At 34.4% G+C, this 16,729-nt stretch overlaps 1 long non-coding RNA gene across 1 annotated transcript; it reads right to left on the reverse strand.

Moving 5' to 3' along the window:
- Positions 1 to 1,271: 1,271 nt before the first annotated feature.
- On the reverse strand, positions 1,272 to 13,217 carry LOC122194749 (uncharacterized). The gene is made up of 2 exons (XR_006184478.1): positions 11,960 to 13,217; positions 1,272 to 1,443 (listed from the first exon to the last, which is right to left on the reverse strand). It is a non-coding gene; the product is annotated as an uncharacterized LOC122194749 (long non-coding RNA).
- Positions 13,218 to 16,729: the final 3,512 nt, after the last annotated feature.

Below are 16,729 nucleotides of genomic sequence, written 5' to 3' on the forward strand. Positions count from 1 at the left end.
ATGCGAAACCCACCTTTGCCCCCCCCCCCCCCCAGGGAAAAAGATTGTGCGCTGAGCATTCTCCATGTTAGCAATCCAACGACAGCTAGCGATGGGGTCCTTAACTCCAAAGAACTCATGCACTCCACACGCCTTGAGCTCCCGGATTGAGGGACTTCGCGCCCCATCCTGCCCTGTAGCAATCTCGGTTCGAAAAGACCTGATCCGCTCCTCCATGAGCTCCATAATCCCTTCCTTGACGGTACCAAAAATCATGGGGTTAGCGTCAAGAATAGCGCAAGTAACCTCGGCTACAATGAGCTCATGCAACCCCTCATCAATCGGTTATGAGCTAGAGCCATAACATGCACCCGATCCAGAGCCAAAACCAGTACCTCCTAATCTCATACGAGTGACCACTATCCTCAAACAAAAACACTAGGTTTAAACAATCAGCAAACACTCAATGGAAACCCGTAACACACAAGCACCCTTAGGATCCCCTGATCTACACCTGTCTCAAGGTAAATTCTGATTCCTCTAAGTTACCACACTATGCTACACAACACACACACACACACACACACACACATATATATATATATATATATATATATATATATATATATATATATATATATATATATATATATATATATATATATATATATATCCTAGATATTTCTAGGAACTCTCTCTCAAGCCTTAGCACTAGTAGTACCAAGAACCTCAATCAACACCGCTGGTTACCTTATGCATGCAAGTTGTACATAAAGTAAGATAAAATATACTGTCGAATGAAGATTCTACCATAAGTCCACATCCAAGCAAGGAACAGAAAATGAGGCTAAATCGTTCATTATAGGGCTATACAATCCTAAACATATACAACTTTGAAAGCATACACTTAGAAAATAATTGAGCCAATATTAATTCCATTTAATACATGACATCAAGGTCTACTAAGCTATAAGGCATCACACAAATCAGACAATTCTATCATATGATTCCTGAAGGTATCCTTACCTATAATCTAGCATGCAGTTCACATATCAAGCATACTAATCACAACACATAAGTATGGGTAACTTGCGAAACACTTACTTGAGCTCGGCTGATTGCACGCATTGCACTCCCCTTTTTACTTAAGAGAATCTTTTTTAGAAAAATTCAAATTCTTTTTATTTTGAAAATATTACCATTTCCTCAGTTTGAGTTTTGACACACCTGGGAGTGTGCCTGAATCCCTCAAACCAAGGTTCTGATAGCAACTTGTAACGACCCAAAAATCATAATAAATTTTTTTCATTTTTAAATTAAGTGTCTCAATCATCAAATTGTTCCAAAACATATACATGGTACAATGTCAAACATAAGAGTAACAAAATATCAAAAGTGCGTAAAAACATAAGGGGAGAATGTTGTGTCATCACGTCGGGCCCTTCCCCTTAGTATCGAATGTACCTGAAACCATAAACATAAATTGTAAGCAAAAGCTTAGTGAGTTTCCTCCAAAGTACCAAATACAAAACATAAAAATTAATGCCATGGTCCGAATCATAGTCTTACATATAATTTCCTGCTGAGGGCCAAATCCCAGTCTTCCATACAATTTTCAGGGGCCAGATCCTGGTCTTTCATACAATTGCTAGGGGCTAGATCTTGGTCTTTCATACAGATGTCAGAGGCCACATCCCAGTATTTCATGCAATTGCCAGGGGCCAAATCTAGGTCTTCTATACATATATAGCACATATAACTAGCATCCTATATTACAAATAATGGGTCGGCCTTGGTGCCTTCGACCCATTGATACTGTGAGAAAACTCACCTCTACTGATGATAACTGAAACAACACTCGATCTGCGGCAAACCTTCTCCTCACGCTAAACCAAAACCAGAAACAAACCTAATCAATAATTAGGGTTTAACCCAAACCCATGGTCTAGTCCATTCCTCATCATGATGAGGATAAAAGACCATTTTTTCCATTTATATATAAGCCAAACTAAACTAATCCCAAAACCACTAATGGCCCAAGGCCCAAAATCGATCCATTGGACTTCTGCTGAGAACGTCTGGTGTTCCACCCAATGACGCCTGGTGTCTGAACGTTGGGCGTGGGCAAACTCCAGGTGTTTGCGTGTTGATTACCAACTTCCAAACCAATATCTTAATGACTTAAGATCTCATGTCCAAAATTCAGATCCAATCATAATTGAACGTCTAAAGCCATAAAGTTGCAAAATTTATGGCCATGCAATGGCTACAATGAGCCAAACACCAAGACCCTAACTCAAAATCAACTATGAGGCTCCAAAAATCTTGCATGGAAGATTATGAAGACCTAAGATTGCATTTTTATGATTCTAGACTCACTATTATGCTTGAAAGGGAAGTCTCAACCTCTGGAGAATTCCAAACTCACAAAGATCAAGTCTTTGGGACCAATAAGAACATAAACTTGCCCTCAATCAAGATCTAACAAATGAGACATCAAGATCTGAACTCCAAAGATCTTCTTTCTCTTATCAAGAACACTAAATGATACCAAAAAGATGAACCAAGGCTTCATACACACTTAGGGTTTTCGAAATGAGGAAGGATGCTGGAGTGGTGAAGGGTTTTGAGGCCATAATGTTCTTTAAATAGGGTGCAAACCCTAAAAATTAGGGTTTGGTCTCTGCGTGTAAACGCCTGGCGTCCATCATAGAATACCTAGCGTTCTATTCTAAACACTTGGCGTTTGGACCAAAGTGCCAAAAAGTAACACAACACGGTTAAAAGTGTAAATACCTAGAAACCATGGTGTTACAACTAAGAAAAGGAATCGAACATTGTCAGAAATGGTTCAATCATAAATGAGTCATACTTTGTTCCAATCAAGTTTTAGATTCATACTTTAGTAACTACAAATCGTATCTTGAAAATCATTTCTACCTAAGAATGTTGAAAATACCTTGAAATATGTGGCATAATGATGTTTTCTTACTCTAGCACATATAGAATTTGAGTTGTGATGTTTTCGTTAATCGAGAAACAAAAGATAAATTGAGACCTATTCTATGAAGTGTTTTCTTGTCGAAAATCCACACGAACTTTTGAATATTTGTTTTGGCTCATCAAGGAATGTTCCTTGAGAAAAAAAACTCATATGTCAAGACATCAGTGGGAGTCGTATTGATTTTAAGAGTTTCAAGAGTCAACCAACAATAAAGCTTTTATTTATCACTAGCATGCAACCTTAAGTTGATAACCTATCATGTTTGGTTGACACATTCTTATTTCTGTGCACCTTCCAGTTGAGTTGGCAATGCTTATGAGTTATATATTTTTCCATTTAAATGAGAAAGCAAATTGCATTGGTCAGTGAAAGTACACTGATCAATATGGGTGAGCTGCTTAACAACATGGAAGCATTGGTAGGCCCTTGTGCTACCGGAGGACAAGAAATTTAGAATAACTGAGGTTCAGTACATGAAAGGAAGGCTATTTTTTTTAATTTGGTTTGGTCCTAAGCCATGTCTTATGATTGTAGGTTGCAAATTATAGATTCACATGGATGGGAACATATGCACCTTGAAATCTATGTGGTAAACATTCACACTAAGTCATGAAAATGATTATGAGGAATTGCTTTTCCTAGTAGATTTTAAAAATCTGATAAAGATCAACATGGATATTGGTTGTGTTAATTGCATTCTCAAATTCATAATATGATTACGACATCCCTCTTCATATTTTGAATTGTAAGGAATGGCAACGAATTGTTTGAAATTTCAAAGACTTATATTTATAAGTTATGAAGGGTTTAAACACACACATATGTTATCCAATGAAGGTGTATAAGCTTAAAAAGTCAAGTTGAAGACTTATCAAAGCATCATGTAACACAAATCTGTACTTTAGTAAAAAAGTCAAGAGTATTGATTTCTAGAAGTCGAGTTGATTTCTGGGTACATTTTAAAGCTTGTAGGAGCATAACTGTTATCCTAGTATTACATGTTGACAATACTATTTGTATGGAACAAAGTTTTCAATTTGCTAATTGCGAAGTTTGGGAATTGTCTCGCTATAGCAAGCTTAAGGGAGAGGGCACTCATACATCATTTCGAATATAAAGGATTAGATCGTATAGTTTAATAGAACTTAGTCATAGACATATATGAATATCATGTTGAAATAGTTCAACATAAGAAATTCGATATATGAAAATATTATAGCAAGAGATTGAACAGATATCGAATATAATAAATCAAGTCCCATATGCTTCAGATATAGGATCGATTACATATGTTGTAATATTAACTTATTCTGATTTTTCCAAATGCCTTGAACATTGAGAGAAATAGTATTAGAATTTTTTGTGTGGCTAGAGTTGCTAAACAATCGTCAAGAACATTCTAAGGTTTACTGAAGATTGTTTTCTTATGGACACTTGGCACTAAGGTATTAATTTGGATGGACCATAGTGACATGATTCTGGATTGAGATGGTTCTTGATTAGAATTGATGGTTGTATGGAAATACAGAAATGCTTCCATAATGGGAGATATTTGCAAAGTCTGCATGTGAGTTGGAAAATTTAATGCAAGAATAAGTATTCAAGGAGTGTACCTTGAATTTGAACCTTCATTATCACAGAATTGTTTGTAGTAACAAAGTTCCAATGGAACATTCTATAATATCATTGGCTCGGTCTCTGTGACTTTGACGCCTCGATATCATAGAAGGTCAATGCATGTAAGGTTGGAATTCCATTACATTTTAGACAGTGATAAAAATTTGGAAATGTGAAATGAGCATCATTGGAATAGTGTCCAATCGATCTACTCACGAATGAATGACCATAGAGAGGCATACCATGCATGTTCATAACATGGCATAATTGGTGTTATTTATTTCAGGTGGTTAGTTGATTACTCGAAACATTATACAATGAATAAATTCGTAATTATTATAGTGATTAATTAATAGAGATTTATTTATTTTCAATAGGTTTGGGACCATAGTAAATTAGTTTATTATTGTGTTTCACTTTGCATGGTTTACTTCCCGAATAATTTGATTATTCAAACTCCACAGTCATGTGTACTTTTGGAAGTAAATAGTGAATTAAGACTGTCCTGAATTGAATTGTAGATTGTCTAAAGAGTTTTAGACATAGCAATGGTATTGATACAATGTTCACGAGTACTTTGAAATACAAATTTAAGTATTGGATAAACCTACGCTCATAGAATTACTTCATGGAATTTATCACGAGTAATTCTGAGATGATAATATCCTATGATCTTGAAACGGAGATATATGAGTTGTAATGTACAAGTCGGTTGTACATTGGTAATGCGTAAACGCATCAGTAATTTGATGTTATAAAACGTATTGTCATGCGTGATTTGATGAGTAAACGATGCAAGCATATGATTCAAAGTTTATTCGTTCCTGTTGCCCTAATGGAAAAAGCGATATCTTTGGGCCCTCGGTGATTTGGTGTTGCCTTATAGTGTTGGGCCTAACAAGGACTAGATTTATGTGTTCAATTAGAAATCCTATATCATCACAAATCAAAAATCCGGAAACAAAGTCTTGGACAATGAGATTGATTATATTCCATGTCTCATGTCTGAGTGATATTTAGCTGAACAAAGGATTATATGATCACTTATCTTAGGACATGTAACTGACTGGGTCAGAGTTCAACAACGGCTTTTGGAAGCTACAATTTGATGATCGATTCAGAAGTTATACGAGAAATTATAGTTATAGACTTATCCAAGTGGGAGATAGTTGGATTAGGTGTCTAAGCCCATCACTAAAATTGGTATATACTTGAGTTGATAGTAACACAATCCTTTTGGGTTTCCCTTAAACCTTGCAATTGGACAAGATGACTTTTAAAGAGAGAGAGAGAGAGAGAGAGAGAGAGAGAGAGAGAGAGAGAAAGAGAGATTAATTTATTACAATTAATTAAATAAATGGTTTATTAATGTGTTATGAAAATAATATATTAATTAGAAATCATATTATTTAATTAATAATTAATCAGAAATTAATTGGAATTAATTTTGGGATTAATTGGATTAATTAAAAGTACCGAGACTGTTTGGTTATTTATTGATAGTTGAGAAAGGAAGACTCTAGAACATCATGGAATGATGTGGATGAAAATCATATAGGGTAAGGCCTAGATGATTTCGTCCAAGGCCCCTTAGATAAGGGGATTGGGCTACTTGGTCACCAAGCAATGGAATCTAGGACTTATCTCTTGAATCCTAACTTTGGCCCCAAATATCTTCAACTATATAAGGAACCCCTAGCCCATTGATTTTGTCCACTCCTTCCCTCTACAAGCCTTGGACAAAAAAAATTTCTCCCCTCTCTTCTCTCTTAAGTTATCCTCTTGCTAGCGTGGGTGTGGTTCCATTAGAGGTACAACATTTGTGGTGCTAGCTTCCAAGAGATTTTTCAAAGGGAATTTCTAGCTGTTTGATATACAGCTAAAAGGTAGGTAATCCTAAAACCCTCTCCTCTATTTTTTGAAAATATCCTAGAGTTTTTAGGGTTCTTTTTTAATGTTCTTAGTTATAGGTTCAATAGAAAAAACATAGATCCTATTTAGGTTGCATGCAAACTTAAGGGTTTTATTTTTGTTTGTTTACGTAAATCCCATCATATAGATCACCAGTGATCCTTTAGAATGTCGTGCTACAAGAAAATTGGTTATTAAAAAGATTAACTAAATGAGCAAAAGAAGTAATGGAATAATGGGGAATGTTGAGAAGCCATTTCAAGGTTGATCATGTGAGGGTTGAATCAAAACCCTTGCATAAACAATCTTCTTTTAAGTATCATGGCATATGGATGATTTCCCTCCTTTCCATGTATTGTGCTACGTGCTCCTTAAGACCCGTAGTTCCATCGTAGGGATTTATGTTAGGAGTTTGGAATCGTTTTTGAACTTCAGTATCGACTAATGCTGGAGAAAATCACGAGATCCTGTGGATTGCGGGAGATACTTCTTGTATCGGATGGACCACTACCAATATGTTTGAGATCATATGTCTGAGTTGTTGAAGATCCCTAGCCATTATTGGACTTATCCCTGAATCAAGATCTATAGAGTTAGTATTAAAGGGTTATTATTAAAAAAGTTACCAACGTTTTGGTTTGTAGGAGTAGTAAAGGTTTCACTGGGATCTTGGGTCACAGGAGCTTGGTTATTTAGGACTGCATCCCAAGTTGAAGCAACGACGAATCCTAGAGTGGTAGTCTCTGGACGTTTCCCTAAGGATCATGTGTTATTAAGGACCATGGGTTACATCATTGAGGGTGTTGCCACCTGGGGTTTACGGATCTCATCCCTTATCCTTTCCACCTCCTTGAGCAGTGTTCTATTGTTTTCCTATTGCTAAGCAACCTGTTGCATCAACATCTTCATCATAGAGAAAAGTTCATTCTTAGAGATCGGAGCAGGAGGATCCTGGGATCTTAGGGATCTTGGATTCACAATGTCAATAATGCTACACCTTATTTTACCTACTATATAACTAACTATTCGACTAAGGCAATGTACCTCTTCGCAAATAGTATAACACAGACAGTCGGGTATTGATCACAGGGAATGATTTAAGCTAACTAATTTATCTACTTAAAATTAATTTAAGAAAAGCAAAAGTAATTTGGTTTTTTTTATCTAATTTTACAAGTTCAGAAAAACTTAATCTCCTAATTATCAAATTCAATCAATGACTAAAAACACTATTGTTTAGTTTGAATCCACTTCTCCTTAATGGTTAGCTACTAATTATTGATAAATCATGTTGGTTACCAATTATTATATTATTAGCAATTTAAGTCCAAATATACTAATATTAAACTAATTATTGTAGAACTATGCATGGTCACACATAATTTAACACATAATCAATTATGAATTATGAATAGAGCTATGTAAGATTGATTAAACAAACATAATTATAATCACAATATATGTTCTCCAGCACAACCAAATTTATTAACTTTAACTACTAACCTAAGATTGGTTCGATCCTAGCTCTAGTAATCTAATTGTCACTAAATTACTAGGTGTCAAGTTCATGCAATTTAATATCCACTAAGCTACACAGAAACTTGATTTCAAGCAATTTAAGTATCAAATATTAGCATGCTAGGTATTAACAATCAAACACAAGCAATTTACCAACTACCAAAATCCATAATTAAATAACTAAACCACGAGTTGAAGTTTCATCTAGCTAAACAGAAGTAGCTAGATTCAGCTACTCATGGCTGAATTCAAACACACAAACTCAATTAATAAAAATGTAGTTAATTGTACCAAATAAGTAAAAGTTTATGATCACTTCTTCTTCCTTAGATGTTAATGCTCGGATTCTTTAACTTAAACTCTTCCAGAAATCGTCTTTTAACCTTCTCAATCTCCGGAAGTCTTCTTAAATTCGTAAACACCAAGGATTTATATAGATTCTGAAAATTTCCCTGCTCACGTCGTGAGCTCAGTCAATATCCGTATCAAACACAGATTTTGGCCTCTGGATGCTTATCTTCTAGAAACTTAACATTCACATCGTGAGGTATGATTCCTCACGTCGTGAGGTCGTCTTTTGGCTGAAAAGTTCATCTTTTAAGCTCCAATCCTCCAAAGTTCCGATCCTTGTCGCTTTTGGTCCTTATTCCTCAAGATTGCTCATTTTGGCTGAACATTACAATTAGATCTTATAAGTACCACTCATATTTGCAAATAACCAAAATATTAATCAAAATGTATTCAAATATTGCCTAAAAATGTGTATAAATATGACAATGTCAATTCCCATGGATAGCGATTGGAGAAGCATTCTTCTTCGATGCATCGAAAGTTTTCCTTTAACCAGGGGGTCCGCTTGGCGGTGGTGGAAGATTTTTGAAGCAATAGGAGGAATATAGGAGGAAGATAGGGTTGTTTGTGTAGACATTGTTTTCGAGAACTATGAACACCACGACCCCACGGTGGGCGCCAAATTGTTTTGGTCATGAGAGGTTGTGGTGTTGTTGTTGAAGTGATTATTGAAATTAGAACAACATTGAACAAGTGGTTTACAAGGAAATCCATTGATCCTTGATAGGATCTCTTCCATAAAACTTTAGGATGTGATAATGATCACCCGCCTTGTCTGATCTTATTGATTTGAATGTAAATTACTGAGATGATGATGAAAATACATGTACAAGTGTTTGCCTAGCTCTAGGTCTGTTAGGTGTCAAAGAATTGTGCCCGTTGTGTGTGTTTTACAGGTGTATATATAGTATAGGTTAAGTAAATAAAAGTCCAATATTTTCATGATCATGTTGAATTTGTATTTGCAAGTGCTTTGACTTGGTATTTCCGGGTCTTAAGCCTGATTAAAACGTTTCTTCATTATGAATGAGTTTTATGTTGACCTTTTCTACACATATGAGAAATAAACAAGAAATATAATCGTTAAACTTGTTAGGAAATAATAATGGTGATGTTCAAGATCCTGATGTATGTTCGGGATCCTGAGAGTCCTTTAAGATCTGGGATCCTGGATAGGTTTAAGGATCCTTAGATATCTTTGAGATTCGAGATCCTGGATAGGATTGAGGATCTTGGCCCTAACACCAGTAAAGCATTTTATTATATAACATGGTATAACGAATCTAGGATAAAATCATACCGCTGACCACAACTTGCTACCGCCACCTTCCACCTCCGACGACATTCTCTCGTAGTCGTCGGATGTGCCTTCATTATGCTTCATATTCCCTTTGTTTTTTTCTCCTCCTAAATAATAAAGCAGTCGCCGATACCAAACTAGAGCTCTTACATCGATTTCTTCTACTGTCTCCTCGTTGGATGACTTCTGCCTCTATGCCTTCTGCCTTTTCCTCAACTTGCCTCTTCTTTAAATCTATTTTCCACTTCTTCTACAAACGAACCACTGTTGGTCACCGCTTCTTCTTTCTCCTTCTCCAACGAGCAGTTGTTGTTAGCCATCATCATTAGAGCTTTGTCACTGTCGTTGCCGATGTCTTCATTTATGTTATGTTTTATGTTTTTGTTTTTCCAGTTTAATCGTCTCCTCCTGATCAAACTGCGATGGATGTTAATGATTATGGTTTAGGCCAAACCCTTTAGGGTTTAAATTAAATCTATTATGTACCCCGGTTTATATGAAGTTTAACCTCACTAACTATCAATGAAACATTCTATTATATAACACACTAAACATCATTTTTAGCTTTAGTTTTAACATTTTAATATATTATTACATGTTCAATAGGTTTTGATGCCTACGTAGTACCCACCTTAGGTGTTGATGCCTATAAAAAATTATAAAAAAAAAATAATAAAGATTTGGTTTGTCTACAAGTAGAATACGAACAAAATTGCATATAAAAAAGATATTAAAAACCAACCACAAAGAATCTATAATTCTTCCTCTTCAGTCACGTTGTGTTTCGTTAAATATTTCTTTGTCAAATATTTCAAATACCTAAAAGTAAACCCATTTAAACATTAGCCATTAAGTTATATAGGCAATCCAAGTATCCAACGTAATAATCAACTAAAAATACCAACATCTAAAAATGGAAAAAATTGTAACTTCCATATGATGGAGGTAACGAAGAAAACAATACACACAGCGGATATGAAACATGTACTATTTAAATTATTTGAATATGCTAAACATACAATGTTGTGTCATTGTCACAACATAATGTAAGAAAAATAACTAGAATACCCTCTGTTTTCCCATGTGAATACTGCCCATATTAATGAGTACCCTTTTGTCATTTTTTTGTTTTCATCATTTTAATGATGAGGTGTATTTTAGTGACATGACCATAGAGTTCGTCAACAACATAACTTAGAAGAAACATATGATGCAAAGTTGCAAACCACCCATCTGTTTTTTTTCCAAAAAATACACAGTATTTCTGCAATATTTACCACCAGAAACTACAATAATAATGAACTTTCCAACTTCTATCGATCAAATCAGAAGCTGCAAATATTAACTCAATGGCTTTGTGCTATTGTTTAAAAGTGTAACCATTTTAGGCAACGGTGTTAGAATTCTTTCATCTTCAAAACTAATTGAACTTCTTTAAAAACTTATTATTTGTTGTTTCCATAACATGTTGGTCATTGACTCCTTATATTTAAGTATCCATTCAAATATTGATCAATAAATCCTTTTGTACCACAAACTTGTGGTAATTACATTATGTTCTAACTTGTTACAAACTTGTGGTAAACCGCTTCGAAAAGAATGAGAAATCTAGATGAAACAATGATCAAAGTTGGTTAATATTTAGTAACATTTTCCCATTCTTAAATGGGACCTTGGTCTCTTAAAATCAAAGTACACTTGTTTTAAATAAACATCTTCATATACATTTCAATCCTTATTATACTAATTTCTTTATCACAAACAAGATGCTTTGGTTATTTTTGGTTAAATACAAGTCCAAAGCTAAAATATGGTGAAGTTCAACGAAGTGGAAACCAAAAAAAAAGTAATATTGAATAAGTTTGGATTTTTGTAAACACGTTAAAATTTTGGATGTTGATCATATGACTTGTCTCTCTTATTGTGTTCAAAATATTCAATTAGATTAAGTTTAAGACGCCTTTTATCGTAGTTTTCCCAATTGTGTCGAAGACAATTTATACCTATACACATGATTCGAATTAACCTGGATTTGATTTGATGTATTCATCATAAATCATCAAGCACGTAAAAACATCCTTACAACCTGACGTGTTCAATTTAATGGATTCCATTCATTTAAAACTAAATCAAGTAGCATAATTTTCATCAAGAAAATGACAATTGCGATCCCAAACATGAGTATATGTATAAATAGTAAAGTAATACGTAAATCTAAAAATAATAAATGATGATAATAATAATAATAATAATAATAATAATAATAATAATAATAATACCTGAGAATGTTAAGTCCGAGGTGACGGTGGTTTTGTTCTTATCTTGCGAAATGGAGATGGACTCGCTGAGAGCTCCAGCATTGCCACAAATTTTGATGCGCTCATGTAAAAACTTTTCCAATAACGCGATGTCCATGATCTTATCCTCCACCGGCTTCCTACAATCGATCGTAAAAGGCGCTCCTTTCTTATTCCCCTTGCCTGCGACACCGCTCACGACCTTTACCCATCGTCGCAGCTTCTTAGACGTCAGTGGACGAAGGATTCCGGTGTGTTTGGTAAGCCATGTAGTTTGAGATAATATTTGCTTTTGGTTTCTAATTCATTTTTCCCTAAAATGTAGTTTTGTTGCGTGTTTGGTCCTGCCAAACTTAAAAAGACTATCGCCCTTCTTTATTTCTTTTTTAATTGGTTTATTTTTTATTTTTTATTTATTAATTAAAAAATATTAATGTCATCATCTCTCGTACGACGAAGGTCATATTCTCCATCCGTTATAAATCAGAAATCAAAATAGTAAACCTTTAAATGGGATCAACAAGAAGATATGGAGTAATAAAAAAGTAGCAGATATACAAAACAAAGGCATGTAAATTCTCTAAAAACAATCAACACAACGAAATTTCATAAAAAGTGTAGAGATGAAACAATTAACAAAATCACGAGCCCTAAATCTTTATTCTCATCAAATTAGTCTAACCAGACTTGTTTCCAAGGGAATTCATTCAAGAAAAGAGGAGGGAAAGATGAGCTTCCTATGAAGTTGAATCCATAAAAGAAAATTTATGTTGTTTCCAATAAAACCCACCACCACCATCACTTCTGCCACTTGAATCCATAAAAGAAAAAATGAAAATGATGATGTGATGGTGAAGTTATGCAGGGAATCAATTTGTTTTCATTGGTGGCAAAAAACAAAAAACAATGATGGTCTTGGATATGGTTCAGGCCTACCAGGGAGAGGAGCGGATAAAGGAGAGGTGATGGTCTTACGGGGGACTCCATAGAACATTGAGGGTGTAACGAGAGAGTATCGATTTCTGGAGAGCATTGAGGGCTTAGTGAGAGTTTGGAACTCTGAGGATGCAAGGTGAAAAGAGGTTGTCGATTTGGTGTCTTGAGTCTCCTTTGTTAGGCATTTACTTATGGTTAGATTGAAAATAGGAAATGGGGAAAAGATATGTAGTTAAGGTATGGTGGATAAAGGTAAATGGATAAAAGTAAAGGTAAGGGTGGGACCCATCTTATTTATTAAATATTTTTTAATAAATATATAACAAATACATAATTAACAAATAAAAAATTAAAAAGGACAATATAGTATTTTTTTAGGTTTGATAGAGACCAAATACACAACAAAATTACATTTTAAGGACCGTCTGAGTCAAAAAGATAATTAACAACCAAACACGCAGATTACGCCAAACCATAGGGACCATTCGTGTAATTTACTCTTTAAATTTAGAAAAATTTACAAAAATGTCCCTATAGCCTTTCATTTTCTTTGTTTACGGTCTAAACCTTTTAAAACTTACGAATATGATCTATTTAAGAGTTTTTCATTGTATATTTGGTCTCATCAAACTTAAAATGACTAATATACTATTTATATTATTATATTCAGATTTCTTGTATCTAATTTATTTTATTTATAAAATAAACTAGAATTGGATCCCAAACAAGAGCCCCACCCCACTATCCTTTATTTACGTATGTTCTCTCTTCCTCCTAACCTAGATCGTTGTCACTTATCCCTCATTGAGGTATGCCGCGCACACCCCCTCCTAAAGTGCTTCTCCTCAAACGCATCACTCTTTTATCGCATGTCATCAAACTTTTATTCATCGACCTCTATCATTCTTTTCGGTGAATCGGGTCACGGATTTTTAGGAACTTGTAACTATCTCTCCAACCACTTCAGGAAATTGATGTCAGGTCTAATGTTTGAAAGATGCTTAATCTTCTAAGTACCTATTTCAAACTAATTGGGGTAACGAATTCTAAAATTCTAATTCGTACGTCTAATATGAGCTTCTTGTCGATGAGATTAAACGTTAGAAATTGTGAAATCGTTAAGGAGTTGGACGGAGGTGTAGAATTGAAATACTCCTAGAATATGGTCATGCATAAGGTCATCTGGTATACATACCACTACCATAATTATGGTGGGACGGCATGTCACTTCCACCTCATCACCACACTTAAACCACACCATTATAAAATACTCACCACTCCACATAACTATTTATTGGATGTTATTTATTATGGTGGTGACCACATTCCATCACACCATAATGCACCACAATCATATAAGGTGTGTTCAGTGGTGGATGCTCTATAGGGTGGGGGGGGGGGGCATGCCTCCCCTGATTTTTTCACTTAATACACATATCTATATACATATAGCCTTGGTTTTGTTTTTTACTACCCTCATGCCCCAGGTTTATTATACATACATGTATATATGTATTTCAATCAATAGATTTTGATAACAGATTAACTCCAAAAAATCAAAAAAATAAATCTTATTTAATTATTTTATCGGTTAACTAAGGAAACTAAACAAATAGTCAAACCAAGATACATAAAATCACCGAAGAAATCAAAATCAAAACTAATAAAATTAGGATAAAAATTGATTAGGAAGTTAAAACTTTATAAAAAAAACAATAAACTTTTCTAATATACAATTTATCAACACAATGTTTGAGAAAGCACAAAACCTTATCGTCAGTGTTGCCGTAAAAAACTGCTCACCGGAAAATACCACCGATGCCGGAGTGTTCACCACTCCATCTCACCTTTCGCTGAAAGCTGCTTCTAATTCCTCCGACATTCGGTTTCTGTCTCTTGACTGATCTTTGTATGGTCTTCGTCACTCCTCAGCCCTCTCTATCGTTCAACAATTGCTATTCCAACCAACAACCTCCGTGACAAGTGCTTCCTCTCCAACGGACTTGTGCCGATCTTCGTGCTCTCCGACTCTCCACTCGGACGACTTCTACACTCTCATTGTCGTACTTGTAAGTTTCTCTCTCTAACCTCGTGTTCTTTTGTTTTCTTTTCTCTCACTAGAATATGATATGATGAACTTTGAAAAGAAAATGTAATTAGTATAGTTAAAAGATGCAACAAAGGTTTTATTAATTATTTAGTGTATTTGATTTTGGGGTGAAGTACGGTCACAAAAATCTGCTCTATTATTAGTTTACCATACAATGTAGGTTAAAAAGTGAAAAATCTTAAAAAAATCATATTACTAATATATATTATGATTATATGATTTGTTAATTAAATGTATGCTAATATCTTTATTAAATTTAAATTAATTTTGCTATTTGTTGATTGTCATCAAAGTATAAGTATAGTTTTTGTAAAATAGGTTTAATAAAATTAGAATAGTTAGTTATTTGTTAAAATGCAGTTGTGAATTGTAAATTTATCTGTTATTTTTTAATCGTTAGTAAATTATGTTACGTGGTATAAAGTAAAATGAAAAAGAAAATCAACTATTGACTGTATTTTTAAAAGAAAACATGCAAAATTTTCTTAAAATTTCTAAAAATCGCCAATATTGTTTTGGTTTCAAATACTCCTACGACTAGAGCTTATCTAGAATTGAAAGACTTTGACCTGAATTTAACTTGTTTATATTGTTCTGGTTTGAAGTTTTGGTTCCGGCCCCCTAGTTCTGTTGTTTGTGTTCCGCCCCTTGGTGTGTTCACAATAGTGGTGGGGTGTCATGGTGGCAACGACCACTTTCGTTGAAGGTATTGTGGATGGCCTAATTGAAATGCTCCTTAAATGTAGTGTAGCTAGACTTCTCAATTTCATTATTGAATCTTGATATATTAATTTACAAAAAAGTCATTTGATTCAAGAAATCCATAGTATTACTCCATAATCATCAGGTTTTACTTCTAATATGAACTATACAATGACCTAAATGCTTCTTACCTGCACTATGTGTTTATGAATACATTAAACCTCGAGAACAAGCTACTTTATTTGGTAATCTTTCTATCCTTCAGTTATGCACTTATCTACCAAACCAAAGCTAAATACATGATCTATCACATCACACCTTGACTATCAGGAATCTTGCAACTTAATTATTCTTTAACCACCATTAATGGCAAAGCTTTTAATGGAGTGGTTTCCTTCTTATAATGGCTTCGCTTCTATAAGTGTGTATGTGTGTGTTTAAACTTTTGTCAATGAATGATTGTATGTGTGTGTGGTAAACTAAGTTTATATGAAGAATTCTTTTCTACAAGTTGAGATTGCTTCGTCAATCACACACATACACACATACACACATACACACACACACACACACACATATATATATATATATATATATATATATATATATATATATATATATATATAACATCCCAAAAACCATGACAAACTTTTTCATTTTTATAAACATTTTCACAAAACCATAAGATATAAACCACTGTTTTCAAATCAAATCCATGGAATCGGAGTATCAAAACTCTCTCAAAACATAAATCTACAGGAGGATATGTACGATCGCGCTTTCATCTTGCCTCGATCATCTGATGTACCTGAAACATGAAATCAACGATTGTAAGCCAAATATTGGTGAGTTTCCCCAAAATACCCCACATATCAATATATCAACAAAGCCTGCATAATGAGCCCACAATATAAACTGGATTGCCCCTGGGCCTACATTCTCCCGACTGGATTTCTCCTCAGTTTGTTAGCCTACAACACAAAGTCATACTACCTCAACCCACC

Source organism: Lactuca sativa, chromosome 6 (genome assembly GCF_002870075.4).
Source record: "Lactuca sativa cultivar Salinas chromosome 6, Lsat_Salinas_v11, whole genome shotgun sequence".
In the NCBI taxonomy this organism is placed as follows: Eukaryota; Viridiplantae; Streptophyta; class Magnoliopsida; order Asterales; family Asteraceae; genus Lactuca; species Lactuca sativa.